The sequence below is a fragment of the Eschscholzia californica genome, unplaced genomic scaffold (genome assembly GCF_041429995.1).
Source record: "Eschscholzia californica isolate CP2 unplaced genomic scaffold, dmEscCali1.0.p SCAF_5, whole genome shotgun sequence".
Lineage (NCBI taxonomy): Eukaryota > Viridiplantae > Streptophyta > Magnoliopsida > Ranunculales > Papaveraceae > Eschscholzia > Eschscholzia californica.
In genome coordinates, this window is record NW_028238472.1 from 24,893,178 (window position 1) to 24,909,735 (window position 16,558).

Here is a 16,558-nt window from a genome sequence, read left to right on the forward strand (position 1 = left end):
GTTTAGGACTCGGCATAATGTATCGCCTCTATAATACTCTAAATGATCACAGGTAAAACATCTATCTGCTTAGTAATCTACAACATGCAACCTAATTCTAAAGTTGTTTGTGCAATAGCTGAAAAATATACAAGTACCAATATCATGAAAAGGGACGAAATGCATGAAAAATATCTGAGTTCTGAAAGACAAAACTATGGTTTACAGAAATATATGAATAACATGAAAAATATACAAGTACCAATATCATGAAAAGGGACGAAATGCATGTGACCACCATAAAAGAACCATATCATATGGCAGTCTAGGTTTCCAATCCACCTATGAAGAAAGAGAAATGTAAAAATTGTAGCTGCTACTAATTTCAAAAGCAAGTACAAGGACACCGTCATAAACATACCAGGATTCCTTTAGTTGAACATCCAGTAGTTGTGAAGCATAAGTCAGGATCCAACAACCCAGGGAAGCAAACCTGAATTATTAATCAGACGGATACCATAAAAGCAAAATTAGCAAATATCATGTACATCAGTCTGATTATTCAAGGCCAAGCATATAAGAAAATCAACCATAAAAACCTGATTCAAATGCATCTTTCTGGAACTTGCACCTTTAAACCCCATTTTCAATGAAAAATACTATTTTAGTAAAGGACATTTACTAATATGAGCAGTGTAGACTTAACAAACACATTTGCTTGCAATAAAAATCAAATTTCAATCCCTAATATGAAATTGCTCTGCCATATTCAGTGCTATTGGGATTTGAAAGCAGATAAATTACCAAGCTTATACAAGCACACAAGAAGAAATGAAACGAAAAGTGAGGAATCAACTTGCTAAGAAGGGCGACCATTGTATTAACTTTAGGATGCACAAGGAAATAGTAACAGTTCCATTTCCGTGGATGTATAAAATAGAAACAAAGAAAAATGAAGGCAATTTAATCCAAGTTTCAAAAAAAAAATTCCACAAAATTAGAAGATACCTTCTCAGGAAGAGCCGCAGGGAGACAGATTTTTCAACAATCAATTGAATGTAAAATCTAAACCGTCGATCATCGTCGTTGATTTCAAAGCTACGCAATCAACCAACAAAAGTGATTTTCAAACTACGCTGTGCAGTAAATTTCTTTGTAGGATTTTAGTGTTAAGAAAAGCAATAGACTTGTGATTGCATGCTTGAGTGAGTGAATGCACGTGTTAAGTAAGAATGATAGTAACCGAGTCTCAGTAAGAAGAAAAAAACAAGTCTTGGAGAAAGCCAAACAATTGTAAATTGTAATGGCTGTGGCAGAGAGAAAACACAGAAACAAGTATAATAAACATGCAACACACAAAAACTTCATCTTCCATAGACATAATATCACTACGAAATATTTGCACCAGGCTAAATGAGGGTCTCTTCCATTTTTTACTTTTCAAGAATTCCTGAGTCAACTACGTTTTAGTGCCCAGTGTCCAGAGGGACTGCAGAGGGGTCAATTGGTGATTTTTAGTCTTAACACATAGATTTACAGGGCCACTTCAATCTTAATTGAGCAACCCGCATATATAAAAGTCCTAATTAAATAAGTCATACCTATCAAAACTCTAAAAATATGTTGAATTACATATGCTTAGGGAATAAGTCATACCTATCCTTCTGCTCCTGGTTGTCAAGGACTCTGACAAACGCACACGATGTTTAGCGCATCACTCTTTTTAACCCTATAGGTCCTGTCATGAAAAATGAAAGTGTTTAACGGCATGTTCAAAAATTAAAAGTTCTGAAGAATAAAACAAGGTGTATCTAACAATAAATAAATATGAACTATACAAACTCACTGCAAGATCACTTGATAAGGGCAAACTGACTTCAATGCATTTCGCTCCCAAATTAAATTCTTGGTCTGAGGCAAGGGGATGAAGTCATTCATATTACTACAACATATCAATCGATAAGATAAAACCAAAAGCTGTAAATCTACCTTTCCCATTCAGAAAAGTAGAATAACACGTAACCTATCAATGAGTTTGCAATTTAATCCTAATTGCATTACAAGACCAAAACATTTATTTAGAAGGCCGATTAGGACTTACTCCCTGAAACTAAGCACAACTTTATATGTCAGTGCCCCACAGTTTATGTCATACCTATCCACTTGCTCCACTTTGTCCACGGTCCAGGACTTAGGGATTTCCACTTGCTACTCTTTTAAACCCTAGAGGTCTGTTTTTATCCTGTCATATACAGAAAAACGGATGTGTCATTCATCAGCAATACTTTCCCTGATGGATTGGCAATCTGCAATGTACGTAAAGGGTATAAACTAAAATCAGTACCTTCAAGAAGTTCACCGATGAAGGTGTAAGGGCATGAATCAACAATACTTAAAAAGGAAGCCAACCTGATTCTTGCTAGCTCTTCTTTCATCGGTCGGTTGACAATCTTGATCAAGATGCATGTATAGCATATGAACTGAATTCTGTAACTTCAAGAACTTCAGTCGCATGAGTTCGAGAGAATCAGGCTAATCAAATCAGACGTCAAACCCAAATCAACCAGGGCTAATCTTGATGTAATTAGTCCGAAAACAGTTTGGGATAGAATAGATCCAAATGGGGAATACAGAGAGTACCAAACTGATAAGGGGAAATGAAAATGGCCATCATTAGCTAGTCCGTGCAGAAGCCTTTGGTTTTACATGCCATGCGAAACCTAGTTTGTCTGTTATCAGAGAGATCATCCTTGGGTAAAAGAACTATCTACGATGATAATAATGGAGAAAGTAGAGAGGGGAGTAGAGAGAGAAAGTGAGACAGAAACAACGCTTCTCAGCAAGAGCTTTAAGGGGTCAGGCACTATTGCAATAAAAGATGAAATGATAGTTCATATACTACTTTCAGAAGCCATGTTGAGATATGCATGAAGCTTCAAAGCTCTAACTGCAATGCAAACCTAATATAGTTCAAAAGAAATAGGAGCAAATGAGCAATACTTAATTTGGAATTCAAGGAAAAACGAGTTCTTCTGTAGTATGTATCCTTTTAGGGAGACCAATATCGAAGATTCAACATAGCTCAACCACAGTCCTTCAACCAACCAGCATTGTATTCATTTCATACTTAACAAAGAAAAGAGTAAGAAAGTGGTATTAGAAAACAACCGATACCAAGCTAAATCATAAATTGGAGTAAATTCAAAAGGATACCTAGTGATCCTAATTAACGATACTAATTTTCAAAAAAATCCTAATTAATGATATTGAACTTGACTACATTGTTGTTAAAAATGTTTCAAGCTAAAAAGGAAGATGGGAAGAGCGTCCTTAGAGGATACACTTAGTTACCAAGATTATTATCACAAATTGATGTTTTTGCACATCGGAAAATAAAATCTGCAGAAAATATAAAATAAGACAGGAATAGCTAGCTATACAGAGAAGAAAAACTAATGTGTCGAAGTATGGTTAGAGTTAGATTGTTTCATTATCCATCTTGTTTGACTCATGTAACAGAAAAAAAGAAAGGCAATTTAATCCTAATTGCACAACAAGACCCACTTAGTTAAAAGGCCGTTATAGTCAAGATATAGAATTACGATATATGTCATACCTATTCTCTTGCTACCCTTTGTCCACTCTGTCCAGAACTTTGAGATTTCCTTTTTCCACTCTTTTAAGCCCCTGAGACCAACATTATCCTGTCATACACAAAAAAATGAATGTCACTGATCACAGTGCTTTACTGCATGGTGATATTTACAGTTCTAACACAAAGTGTTTCTCCTAATTTTGAAATAAGAACAGATCCATTCATCAGAAATAGTTACAAACTAAAATCTGTACCGTCAAGAACTTCATCAGTGAAGGGGTAAGGGCATCAATCAGCAATACTTGAAAAGGAAGGCAACGTGATTCTTGCTGGCTCTTCTTTCAACGAACGGGCAATCTGGATCAAAAGCTACCAGTTCAGCTGTGTGTTTGTCCTCGTACGGAGATCCAATGTCGAAGAACCAACATATCCTCTTCAATTCCCGAAACCTCACCTTCTGCTTTACAATTCAGTTTTCCCTTGATATTTTTCTAGTATAGTCAAAATAAGTCTAGAGAATTTGCAGTAATCTTCCTACTTGCTTTTAAAGAATTTGTAAAGAAAATGATTACATGCTGTAACAAAATCAGTATTAAATACATAGGAATCATACATTTTCTCAACATAAGAAAGATGTTACCACACCTAAAATGCAAAAAAAAGGAGAAAATGAGGAAAAGCATAGTCCACCTACCCATTCTCATAAACCGTCATGCCACGTGCAACCACTACCAACATGTTTAAAAGCAACAATACCACGGTACCTCTCTGAAATAGAGAAAAGAAAAATAACTAGCACGCTTTTTCTACCAAAATGAAGGTAAATATGCGTCTGTGAAAAAGATATTATGGAGTTTTGTGGACGACTCACCAAAATACCTGCAAGTAAATTTCTTCCAAGAGCAAGTAAAGGAATCACACCGAAACATGCAAGAAAGCATTCTTCAAAATATTTGAGCATTTCAAACTATCACAAATGAAATAACAAAAGGGCTGGATATCTAGTATTAAAATGGATCGGGATCCGTAATGCATGCCTAGGATGGTCGTAAATTTCTCTTTAAAGGTAACCTGCTCACGTTAATCGTCCATCAACCATTTCGCCCATCGTCGGCTGAATTCTTTTACTCTTCTATCAACTTTGATATCTCAATCACCGATCTCAATTTCAACCCATCACATTTTGAACCGAAAAATAAGTGTGCTGCCTAGCTACCTGTGCTTCTCAAAACATTTTGAACTCGTCATTTTTCAAATTAATCTTCGAGAAAGTCTACATAATTAAAGATCAACTAATGGATAATGACATCAATGACACTAAATAATACACTTTAATTTTCACAACTACGATTTTGATTCACCTCATTTACCAGATTCCTTATCAACTCTACCAGATTCCTTATCAACTCTACCAGTAACCCGCTATACTTATTCCTTGATATGTAAGATAATTGACCAACTGTGTGGCAACTATGAGATCAAGTATCAAACTAATATGCATATGTGAAAACGATATTAGGGAATTGTGGACGACTCACCAAAATGCCTAGAAGTAAAATTTTGCAACAGCAAGTAAAGAATTCACACCTAAACATGCGATAAAACCTCGAAATCAAATATTTGTTTAGGACTCGTCATAATATATCGCGTCTATAATACTCCAAACGATCACAGGTAAAATATTTATCTGCCTACTAATCTACAGCATGCAATTTGAGTCTAAAGTTGTTTGTTTTTAAATCTAAGAACCAAATTACTTAATTAAAAAAATATAACAATAGCTGGTCGATAATTTCTAGAACTAGATGAGTGTTGCACAATTTACATTACTTGTACCGAAAACAAGAATATAATACAAAAAAGAAACAACATTTTCTTAGTTTCCTCAGCAACCACTCACAGCATTCAATAACATCACATATACACTTCAAAATATCAGATTTTCAGTATTCTGAGTTCTGAAAGAAAGAACTATGGTTTACAGAAATATATAAATAACATGAAAAACATACAAATACCAATATCATGAAAAGGGAAGAAATGCATGTGAGCACCATAAAAGAACCGTATCATATGGCAGTCTAGGTTTCCAATCCACCTATGAAGAAAGAGAAATGTAAAAATTGTAGCTGCAAGTAATTTCAAAAGCAAGTACGAGGACACCGTCATGATATATCTCTACTTTTTCTAATGGTATTCCAATACTTGCCAGCAAGTCCATCCTATCCGTGGAAAATATCAAATTTCAGGTTTTCAAGATCCTCAAACATCATTTATAATCGGAAATATAGAAGGACAATCATAAACATACCAGGATTCCTTTAGTTGAACACATCGAATAGTTGTGTAGCATAAGTCAGCATCCAACAGCAACCAAGGGAAGCAAACCTGAATTATTAATCTGACGGATACCATCAAAGCAAAATTACCAAATATCAAGTTACACCAGAAGTCACGGTATACAATCTTATTCTGTACATTAGTCTGATTATTGAAGGCCAAGCATATAAGAAAATCAACCATAAAAACATGGTTCAAATGCATTTTTCTGGAACTTGCACCTTCAAACCCCATTTTCAATGAAAAAACTATTTTAGTAAAGGACATTTACTAATATGAGAAGTGTAGACTTAACAAACACATTTGTTTGAAATAAAAATCAGATGTCAGACCCTAATATGAAACCAGATAAATTACCAAGACTATACAAGCAGACAAGAAGAAATGAAACGAAAAAAGAAATGAAACGAAAAGCGATGAATCAACTTGTTAGCAAGTAAGAAGGGCGACCATGGGATTAACTTTAGTCTGCTGTAAGATGTACAGGGAAATAGTAACAATTCCATTTCCCTAGATGTATAAAATAGAAACAAAGAAAAATGAAGGAAATTTAATCCAAGTTGCATAATAGGACCCGTAAAATTTCCACAAAATTAGAAGATACCTTCTCAGGAAGAGCTGCAAGGAGAAAAATTTGTAAATAATCAATTGAATGTCAAATCTAAACCGTCGATCATCGTAGTTGATTTCAAAGCTACGGAGTCAACCAACAAAAGTGATTTTAAAACTACGCAGTCTAGTAAATTTCTTTGTAGGATTTTAGTATTAAGAAAAGTAATAGACTTGGGATTGAATGCTTGAGTGAGGGAGCTTAGCTAGGTGTGGGAATTCAGAAAGGTTCGGGTACCTGTTTCTTATGTCGAGTCGGGTCAGGCGGTCTTAGTTGCTACCACCTTCCATTCCTGCAGCTCTCCTTCCTCCATGACCCTTCCACGATTAGTTGAAGGCCAAACACTTGTAATGGCTGTGTCAAAGAGAAAACACAGAAACAAGTACAATAAACATGCAACACACAAAAACTTCATCTTCCATAGACATAATATCTCTACGAAAGATTTGTTTAGATCACCATAATTGCACCAGGCTAAATGAGGGTCTTTTCCACTTTTTACTTTTCAAGAATCCCTGAATCAGCTACGTTTTAGTGCCCAGTGTCCAGAGGGACTGCAGAGGGGACAATTGGTAATTTTTAGTCTTAACACATAGATTTACAGGGACACTTCAATCTTAATTGAGCAACCCACATATATAGAAGGCCTAATTAAATAAGTCATACCTATCAAAACTCTAAAAATATGTTGAATTACATATGCTTACGAAATAAGTCATACCTATCCTTTTGCTCCTGGTTGTCCAGGGCTGACAAAAGCACACGATGTTCAGCGCATCACTCTTTTTAACCCTATAGGTCCTGTCATGAAAAATGAAAGTGTTTAACGGCATGTTCAAAAGTTAAAAGTTTTGAAGAATAAAACAAGGTGTATCTAACAATAAATAAATATGAACTATACAAACTTCAATGCATTTCGCTCCCAAAATAAATTCTTGGTCGGAGGTAAGTGCATGAAGTCATTCATATTACTACAACGTATCAATCGATAAGATAAAAACAAAAGCTATAAATCTACCTTTCCCATTCAGCAAAGTAGAATAACACGTAAGAGTTCGCAATTTAATCCAACTTGCATTACAAGACCCCAAACATTTATTTAGAAGGCCGATTAGGACTTACTCCCTGAAACTAAGAAAAACTTTTTATGGCAGTGCCCTGCAGTATATGTCATACCTATCCTCTTGCTCCCCTTGTCCACAGTCCAAGACTCAGGGATTTCCATTTTCCAATCTTTTAAACCCTAGAGACCCGGTATGCATCCTGTCATTCACAGAAAAATGCATGTGTCGTCCATCAGCAGTACTTACCCTGATGGGTTTGCAATCTACAATGAACGTATAGGGTGTAATCTGAAATCAGTACCTTCGAGAAGGTCATCGATGAAGGTGTAAGGGCATGAATCAACACTACTTAAAAAGGAGGCCAACCTGACCTCTTTCATCGATCGGTTGACAATCTTGATCAAGATGCATGTATAGCATATGAACAGAAATCTGTAACTTCAAGAACTTCAATCGCATGAGTTCGAGAGAATCAGGCTAAAAAGTTCAGACATAAAAACCAAAATCAACAAAGCCGAATCTGATGCAATGAGTCTGAAAATTGTTTGGGATAAAATAGATCAAAAAGAGGGATACAGATAGTACCAAACTGATAAGGGGAAATTGAGTTGGCCATCATTTGCTAGTCCGATCGGAAGCCTTTGGGTTTACATGCCATGCGAAACCTAGTTTGTCTGTTATCAAAGAGATCATCCTTGGGTAAAAGAACTATCTAAGATGATAATAATGGAGAAAGTAGAGAGGCGGGTCGAGGGAGAAAGTGAGACAGAAACAAAGCTTCTTAGCAAGAGCTTTAAGGGGTCAGGCATTATGGCAATAAAAGATGAAGTGATAGTTCATATACTACTTTCAGAAGCCATGTTGAGATACGCATGAAGCTTCAAAGCTCTAACTGCTAACACTGCAAAGCTAATATAGTTCAAAAGAAATAGGAGCAAATGAGCAATACTTAATTTGGAATTCAAGGAAAACGAGTTCTTCTGCAGTAATATAGGTCAACCACAGTCCCTCAACCAACTAGCATTGTATTCATTTCATACTAAACAAAGAAAAGAGTAAGAAAGTGGTATTAGCAAACAGCCGATAACAAGGTAAATCATAAAATGGAGTAAATTCAAAAGGATACCTAGTGATCCTAATTAATGATACTAATTTTCAAAAAAATCTTAATTAATGATATTGAACTTGACTACATTGTTGTTGAAAATGTTTCAAGCTAAAAAGGAAGATGGGAAGAGCGTCCTTAGAGGATACACTTAGTTACCAAGATTCTTATCACAAACTGACGTTTTTGCAAATTGGAAAATAAGATCTGCAGAAAATATAAAATAAGACAGTAATAGCTAGCTACACACAGAAGAAAGACTAATGTGTCGAAGTATGGTTAGAATTAAATTGTTTCATTATCCATCTTGTTTGACTCATGTAACAGAAAAAAGAAAAGGCAATTTAATCCTAATTCCACAACAAGACCCACTTAGTTAAAAGGTCGTTATAGTCAAGATATAGAATTACGATATATGTCATACTTATTCTCTTGCTACCCTTTGTCCACTCTGTCCAGAACTTTGACATTTCCTTTTTCCACTCTTTTAAGCCCCTGAGAGCAACATTATCCTGTCATACACAGAAAAATGAATGTGTCATTGATCACAGTGCTTTACTGCATGGTGATATTTACAGTTCTAACACAAAATGTTTCTTCTAATCTTGAAATAAGAACAGATCCATTCATCAGCAATACTTACAAACTAAAACCCGTACCGTCAAGAACTCCATCAGTGAAGGGGTAAGGGCATCAATGAGCAATACTAATAAAGGAAGGCAACGCGATTCTTGCTGGCTCTTCTTTCAGCGAACGGGCAATCTGGATCAAAAGCTACCAGTTCAGCTGTTTGTTTGTCCTCGTACGAAGATCCAATGTCGAAGAACCAACATATCCTCTTCAATTCCAAAAACCTGACCTTCTGCTTTACAATTAAGTTTTCTCTTGATGTTTTTTTAGCATAGTCAAAATAAGTCTAGAGAATTTGCAGTAATCTTCCTACTTGCTTTTAAAGAATTTGTAAAGAAAATGATTACATGCTTCTAGTATTGGTGCTACAACAAAATCAGTATTAATTACATAGGAATCATATAGTTTCTCTACATAAGAAGATCTTACCATCACCTAAAATACAAAAGAAAAAAAGGAGGAAAAGAGGAAAAGCATAGTCCACCTACCCATTCTCATAAACCGTCGTGCCACGTGCAACCACTACCAACATGTTTAAAAGCAACAATACCACAGTACCTATCCGAAACAGAGAAAAGAAAAATAACTAGCACGCTTTTTTTACCAAAATGAAGGTAAATATGCGCATACGAAAAAGATATTAGGGAGTTTTGTGGACGATTCACCAAAATACCTGCAAGTAAATTTCTTCCAAGAGCAAGTAAAGGGATCACACCGAAACATGCAAGAAAGCATTCTTCAAAATGTTGCTTAAAACTTCTTCGACGATACTACCTCAAAATCAAAGATAGATCATCGCAGGTAAAATATTTCTCTGCTTACTAATCTATGACATGCAATTTGATTCTGAAGTTGTTTGTTTTGCAAAGCTAAGTAACAAATTCCTTGATAGAAAACATCAACAAGAGATGGTCGATGATTTCTAGAATTAAGTGTTAGTTGCAACAATTAGCATTGCTTTTACGATAAACAAGAATACAATACTTACCCTAAGAAAAAAATTCAGGAGGACACTAAAAAGGGGAATGATATTTCTAAGTATAAATTCAAAAAGCATAGGAAAAAAACATTTCATTAATTTCCTCAACAACCACTCACAGCATTCAATAACATCACATATACACTTCAAAAAATCAGATTTCCGGTGTTACTGGGTTCTGAAACATAGATTAATTAATATTATCAACATTATACTTGAAATTAGAAGAAACGAAATGAATAATGGGGTTCAACCATGCAGGCAACCCAGAAGGGTGGTTGCGTTAACTTCAGTATTTATCTCATTGGATTCATATAACAAAAACAAAACAAAGAGGAAAGCGTAGGAAAGTTAATCCTAGTTGCATAACAAGACCCATAGACATGATACCATTATGAAATATTTGTTTCGATCATAATAGTTGCACCTTGGTAAATGAGGGCTTCTTCCATTTTTTACTTTTCATGGATTCTTGAAGCAGATATGTGCTAGTGCCCAATGTCCAGAGGGGATTGCGGAGGGGTCAGGGATTGCGGAGGGGTCAATTAGTGATTTTAGTCTTACAGGACACATACATTTAAAGGGTCATTTCCATCTTAATCCAGCAACAATACCCACATATGTTGAAGGCCAATTACAATTAACAAGGTCTTCTTCTCTAAAACTATGCTAACTTTCATATCTCAGCGGTATAAGTCATACCTGTCCTCTTGCTCCCGATTGTACAGAACTGTGATAAAAACACTCAATTTCAAGCATTACTCTTTTTAACCCTATAAACCGGCATTATCCTGTCATATACAAAAGAAAATGGAAGTGTTTTTCATAATAAACAAAACCTTCACTTCAAAAGCACTTGGCAGACTGGCTTCAACGCATTTCTCTTTCAAAACAAAATCCTTGGCCAGGGGTAAGTAGGTGGAGGGTACAAACTAAAATCTTTCCAGGATTCCGGCCTTTCCATTTTCACTCTTTTAAACCCTAGAAACATTTTTGACGATGGATTCGCAATCTACAACGTACATGGAGGGCACAAACTAAAATTTGTACCTTCAAGAAGTTCATGGAAGAAGGCTTAAGGGCATGACCCAACAATACTTAAAAGGGAAGCCAACCTCATTCTTTGGTAGACAATATTGATCAGGAAATAGGACAAGAAACCCAAATCACTATATTGATCAGGAAATAGGACAGAAAACCCAAATGAATAAACCCAAAAACTGTTTGGGATAAAATAAGTATAGAAGGGGATACAGAGAGTACCAGACTGATAAGAGAAATGGAGTTTGCCCATCATTTGGTCGTCCGATCAAAAGCCCTTGGTTATGCATGCCATGTGGAACCTAGTTTGTCTGGTACTCTTGAAAGCATTTCTTGTTGGTCCGCAGTTTCTTCTTTCATTAATCAATTGATAATCAAGATTCACTAGGTAATGAATAAGTTCAACCGAATGAGTTCTTCACCTATTCGATCTTGATTTTAATGCGTAAGAAATGTGACTAAATTGATCGTCCTTAAGTAAAAAGAACGATGATGGAGAAAATAGAAAGAGAAAGTGGAGAGAGAACCCAAATCAAGAGAATCAAGCTAAGGAAAAATAGGTGCAAAAGGGGATACAGAGAGTACCAGACTGATAAGGGGAAATGGATTTCGGCCATCATTTGCTCGTCCGATCAGAAGCCCTTTGTTATGTATGAGTTGTGAAGCCTACTTTGTCTGAACCGAACAACAATCAGTCAACAACTAGGTTTAATTTGGACTCTTGAAAGCATTTCTTGACAGTCAAGATTCAATATGGTTTAATTTGTTAACAACCAGGCAATGAACTGAAAAATGGAGAAAATGTGAAAAGGAACGATGATAATGATGGAGAAAATAGAGAGAGAAAGTGGAGAGAGAACGTTAAGAAAGCGAATGTATGAAAGATTTGGGGATAGAGAGAACATTCCCTTAACAAACTTCACCTCCACCCCGACAGACATTTTTTTTGTTGAAAGCCCAACGGACATATTCTAACTAGGGTTTAAATGAGATTGGTCAAATTTCAATGTGGACGACTCAGTGTTCATTTCATTACAAAAGACCATCATCACTATCCACAACATCGAACATATTGATGGATGAAAGAAAAAAAAGAGTAAAAACCTTACATGAATAAATATGGTGGGTTCCAATATTTAGACAATAGCAATGTATATTACTTGGTACCTAAAAAAAAAACTAAAAACCTTAGAATTGACGCCGCTAGATTGAGTGAGTCCTGGTTATGAAGTCTTTGGCATTAACTAATCGCCAACTGTCTTGTTTGTCCCCTTGACCGTAGGCCGTGATTTCAAGCGTAATTTGCCAATGCACCTCTAGATCAACAGATGAGATGAGTTCAAATAAAACCCTAGCATCACCCTCTATTATAAAAGAAATCAACTCCAAAGCTTCTGATAACTCTAAACCACTTTCAAATCCTAGCATCTCGTTGTGGATACGAGAGATCGGCGGAATTGTTTTAACTTTTGTGCAAGTGATAATTTCCTCTCAGTTTTTAGAAATGGCTGCACAAGAAGTTTGGTTTTCTCGAAAAGGTCCAGCGAAATTTATTTTTATATGTCCTTGTGGACACCATTTACCTACCTGCACAAATGAGTTTGAAGATGGTCACTCGAATAGATCTGTTACATACCTGAGAGACACATTTCTCAATTATATGGGGAAATGGATTGAAATTAGGAATCAGTCCATTTCATTACAGAAGGACCACATAACACCACTCGGGTAAATCCACTAGATTGAGCCTACCGTGCATCACTATGTTCTATCTACAATTGAGAGCGATCAAGGAAAATCTTTATCTATTATGATGTTTTTTTTGTTGAAACATTCTATTATGATGTTTTTTATTTATGCAATGTAGAATATGTGTCTCGTACCGACTACCCGAAACTTAGAGGGTAAAATCCAACTTGGTAACCACTCCAACCGAGAGTTTTTGACATTTATTATGTTGTTCGCTATTTTTTTAAGAGTTTTGATTATTTTATATTTTGCATATCATCGTGAGAATATGTAACTTCAAACTACAAACAATGATTGTTGCTTTAGGATATCCAAAATAGAAGTGAAAACAAACTAGCAAACATAATTGAGGACCAAAACAAGCAGTTAGTCATAAGACATACATAAATAAAAACTAGGCATAACTCGTGCCTCCGGCACGGTGAAAATCATATCTAAATGTGAAAAAAAATTTACAAATAGATACCTAAATTGGTTCTACAGAGTTGCAAAAAGTTGTACTATAAACTAACAAATATGAAAATAAGAAGCTTAAGAGTTTAAAAATTAAAGAGATTAATAAGTCTGCAAAAACCACTTACTCCATTTATATAGATGATCTATTGATTGTAGAATCTCTTGTAACTTGTGATATCTTTGCATATTCATGTTTAGTTGAATGCAATACAAATTCAAGGAATCTCATATCGGCTTCAGGCAACGTAATAAGACAGAAGGGTCTTTCAGCTGAAGCAACATCGGAACAAATTCAAGGATATCTATGCATATTCATGTTTGGTTTCCTTTGTCTAATAAAGTAATCCGTTATATAGCAGATATAATTTGTAAGAAACAATTTCAAACGAATAAATTAAAATATTTTGGTTTTTTCTTCTTTTTGTTTTCGTTTCCGGTTGATCATTATTTTCATTAATATGCTTGATAAGAAACTGAATTTGATAATCTTATTTTACTTATATTTTCTGCTCCCTGTATATTTTTTAATATGTAAGTGAGAAAGCAAGGAACATTTGAGTAAAACAAAGTACTACAAGTTCACTGACCTGAACAATTAGATCTTTCTTGTAAGTGTGGTGTTCACTACTCACATGTAGCAACTTCATTGCAGCTGCATCTTTCATGGAACTTGATGATGCATAAATTGTCTAGACGTTGACTTGCGTTTGGAAGTCAAGAACTGACGTGAAGTCCAACGGGTCAACCCGGCTCAAGGCAGCAGAATAGCTAAAGCCCTCAACGATCCGCCATCTACACCCCTAACTGGGAGGTCGGCTGAGATAACCTAAGAGGTAACAACTCTGTTTTGCCCTCGGCATAGACAGATCAACCCTGGAATCTCTAAAGGAATGAGGGGGGTCCACGTCAGCTAAGCCTCTGCTTCACGCCCTAAACTAGGGAGGCAGGACAGTGTTGCGGGCTTACCGACTCAATCCCGGAATTTTCCTAAAGGATCCCAGTCGGTTACTGATCTTAAGTGTTTAAGGAACTTTGGGCTTCAAGAGTCTCCAAAGAGAAAGTATCTCCCCAAAGATCTATCACCTCAGCAGGATATCTACGGAATATCCTTGAACATAAAAACTTCCTGTTATCTTAAATACGAGATAGACTCTAAGGGAAACCTTAGATACTAATAAAGGGTAACTTCCCTAAACGGTTTGACGGCCACCTCCTCACCTACGCCACTGATCACAGTCGACCTAACATCGCCTATAAAAGGGCCTCCCATCGTCTTCTAGAAAGGACGATCTCTCAACTAGAAAGATCACTACTTCCACTGAGTAACACATACTCGCTCCCCAAAAGGTTCAATAAATATTCAATCTTTTATTGCAAAGAACACCCTGACTGTTTTGAGCGTCGGAGCGGTTTTCGAACCCTTTACAGGTTTTCCCCCAGGAATCAGGAGCTAGGAGTTGGAGCTAAGATCAGGAGCAGGAGCAGGAACGAGGAGCAAGAGCAATGAGCCAAAGAAGGAATCTTAATCACTCACTGAATATTCGATCATAACAGAGGTTGTCATGCATCAACTCCTATTTCCATGTTGATATAACGGAAGGCCATTTTTTGACATCAGCATTTGGCGCTAGAAGGAGGGCATTTCTCCAGCAATACCATTAGTTCGGTAACCCAAACTCTCTCGCTCTCAATCTCAAAACTATCCGTTTTCATTAGCTTCCCAGGCAACTATGTCCGCTGGCAGACACACCTCTCGGAGGTCTCGGGACGAGCCCCTCACAGTCGAGGAGCGGCTGGTCGAAATCGAACGACTCGAGATGGACTAGCTGAGAAAATAACAAAAAATAAAGAGGCTGCAGGAGAACCTGTGCGAAGCAGAAGCCGCCCGAAAGAAGGCAAAGACGGAGGAACGAATAGGGTCAATCAGAACACAACACCCGGAGTTTTTCCCAGAACCTAGGAGCCCTTACTTATCGGAGCCAAGGGACAAACAACCACCATCCCGTTACCCAAAACGTTTGGGTCGAACAACAGGTGACGCCGAAACGGTGAGCCCAAACACGGCGGACACCCCAGAACACCAAGGAGCCGACGCGGGATGCATGAGCGAACTGACCCTCAATGGAGTTAACCCACAAGTTTAACGAAGGACCGGGAACCCCAAGGGAGGATCCCGACGAGAATTGAAAAGGAGAACGTCGACACGATAGAGACCGACAACCCCGTCCCAAAGGAAAAAGACCTCGAAGCAGAGGAGAACCCAGAGGCAACACGCGCTCGGGAGTGATAGGCCACATTAACACCATCGAAGGGAATCTGATCCCTGATAGGAAGATCAAGAATGAGGAAAGAAGGGAATCTTTTACGACTACCCCCAGCAGATGCGCAGAAATAAGGTATGACTTGCCCAGGTACGGGGAACAGTCCTCTTTCAATTTATCTTACTATAAGGCCAGTAGGCCATGATGTAGCAATAGCTACAGTATCTATCAATAAATAATGCTTTTCAAAAACAAGTATTATCTAAGGAGAAGTCCTAATTAAACTTACTTGGCGAAACCAAAACGGACAGCCCTGATAGCGAAAACAACGACCAGGGTCCATAAGGAGGTGTCCTAGTTAAACTTACTTTGCGAAAGCTAAACGGACAACCCTGATAGTGAAAGCAACAACCAGGGGCCCTAAGGAGGATTCCTAGTTAAACTAACTTTGCGAAAGCAAAACGGACAGCTCTGACAGCGAAAGAACCGACCAAGGGCCCTAAGGAGGAGCCCTAGTTAAACTTACTTTGCGAAAGCAAAACGGACAACCCTGGTAGTGGAAGCGACGACCAGGGGCCCTAAGGATGAGTCCTAGTCAAACTCACCTTTACTCAAGTAAAACGGACAAGCCTTGGTAGTTAAGGCTACTACCAGGGCCCTAAGGAGAAGTCATAGTTAAAGATACTCTGCTTCGGCAAAACGGATAGCCCTGCTAGCGAAAGCAACGACCAAGGGCCATAAGGAGAAGT

General features: G+C 37.1%; 2 long non-coding RNA genes across 2 annotated transcripts; both read right to left on the reverse strand.

Moving 5' to 3' along the window:
• Positions 1-1,635: 1,635 nt before the first annotated feature.
• LOC147537936 (uncharacterized) lies at positions 1,636-2,028 on the reverse strand. Its single transcript, XR_015226278.1, has 3 exons — positions 1,969-2,028; positions 1,826-1,890; positions 1,636-1,717 (listed from the first exon to the last, which is right to left on the reverse strand). It is a non-coding gene; the product is annotated as an uncharacterized LOC147537936 (long non-coding RNA).
• Positions 2,029-2,643: 615 nt separating this feature from the next.
• On the reverse strand, positions 2,644-3,684 carry LOC147537937 (uncharacterized). Its single transcript, XR_015226366.1, has 3 exons — positions 3,596-3,684; positions 2,980-3,105; positions 2,644-2,708 (listed from the first exon to the last, which is right to left on the reverse strand). It is a non-coding gene; the product is annotated as an uncharacterized LOC147537937 (long non-coding RNA).
• Between the last annotated feature and the right edge of the window lie 12,874 nt (positions 3,685-16,558).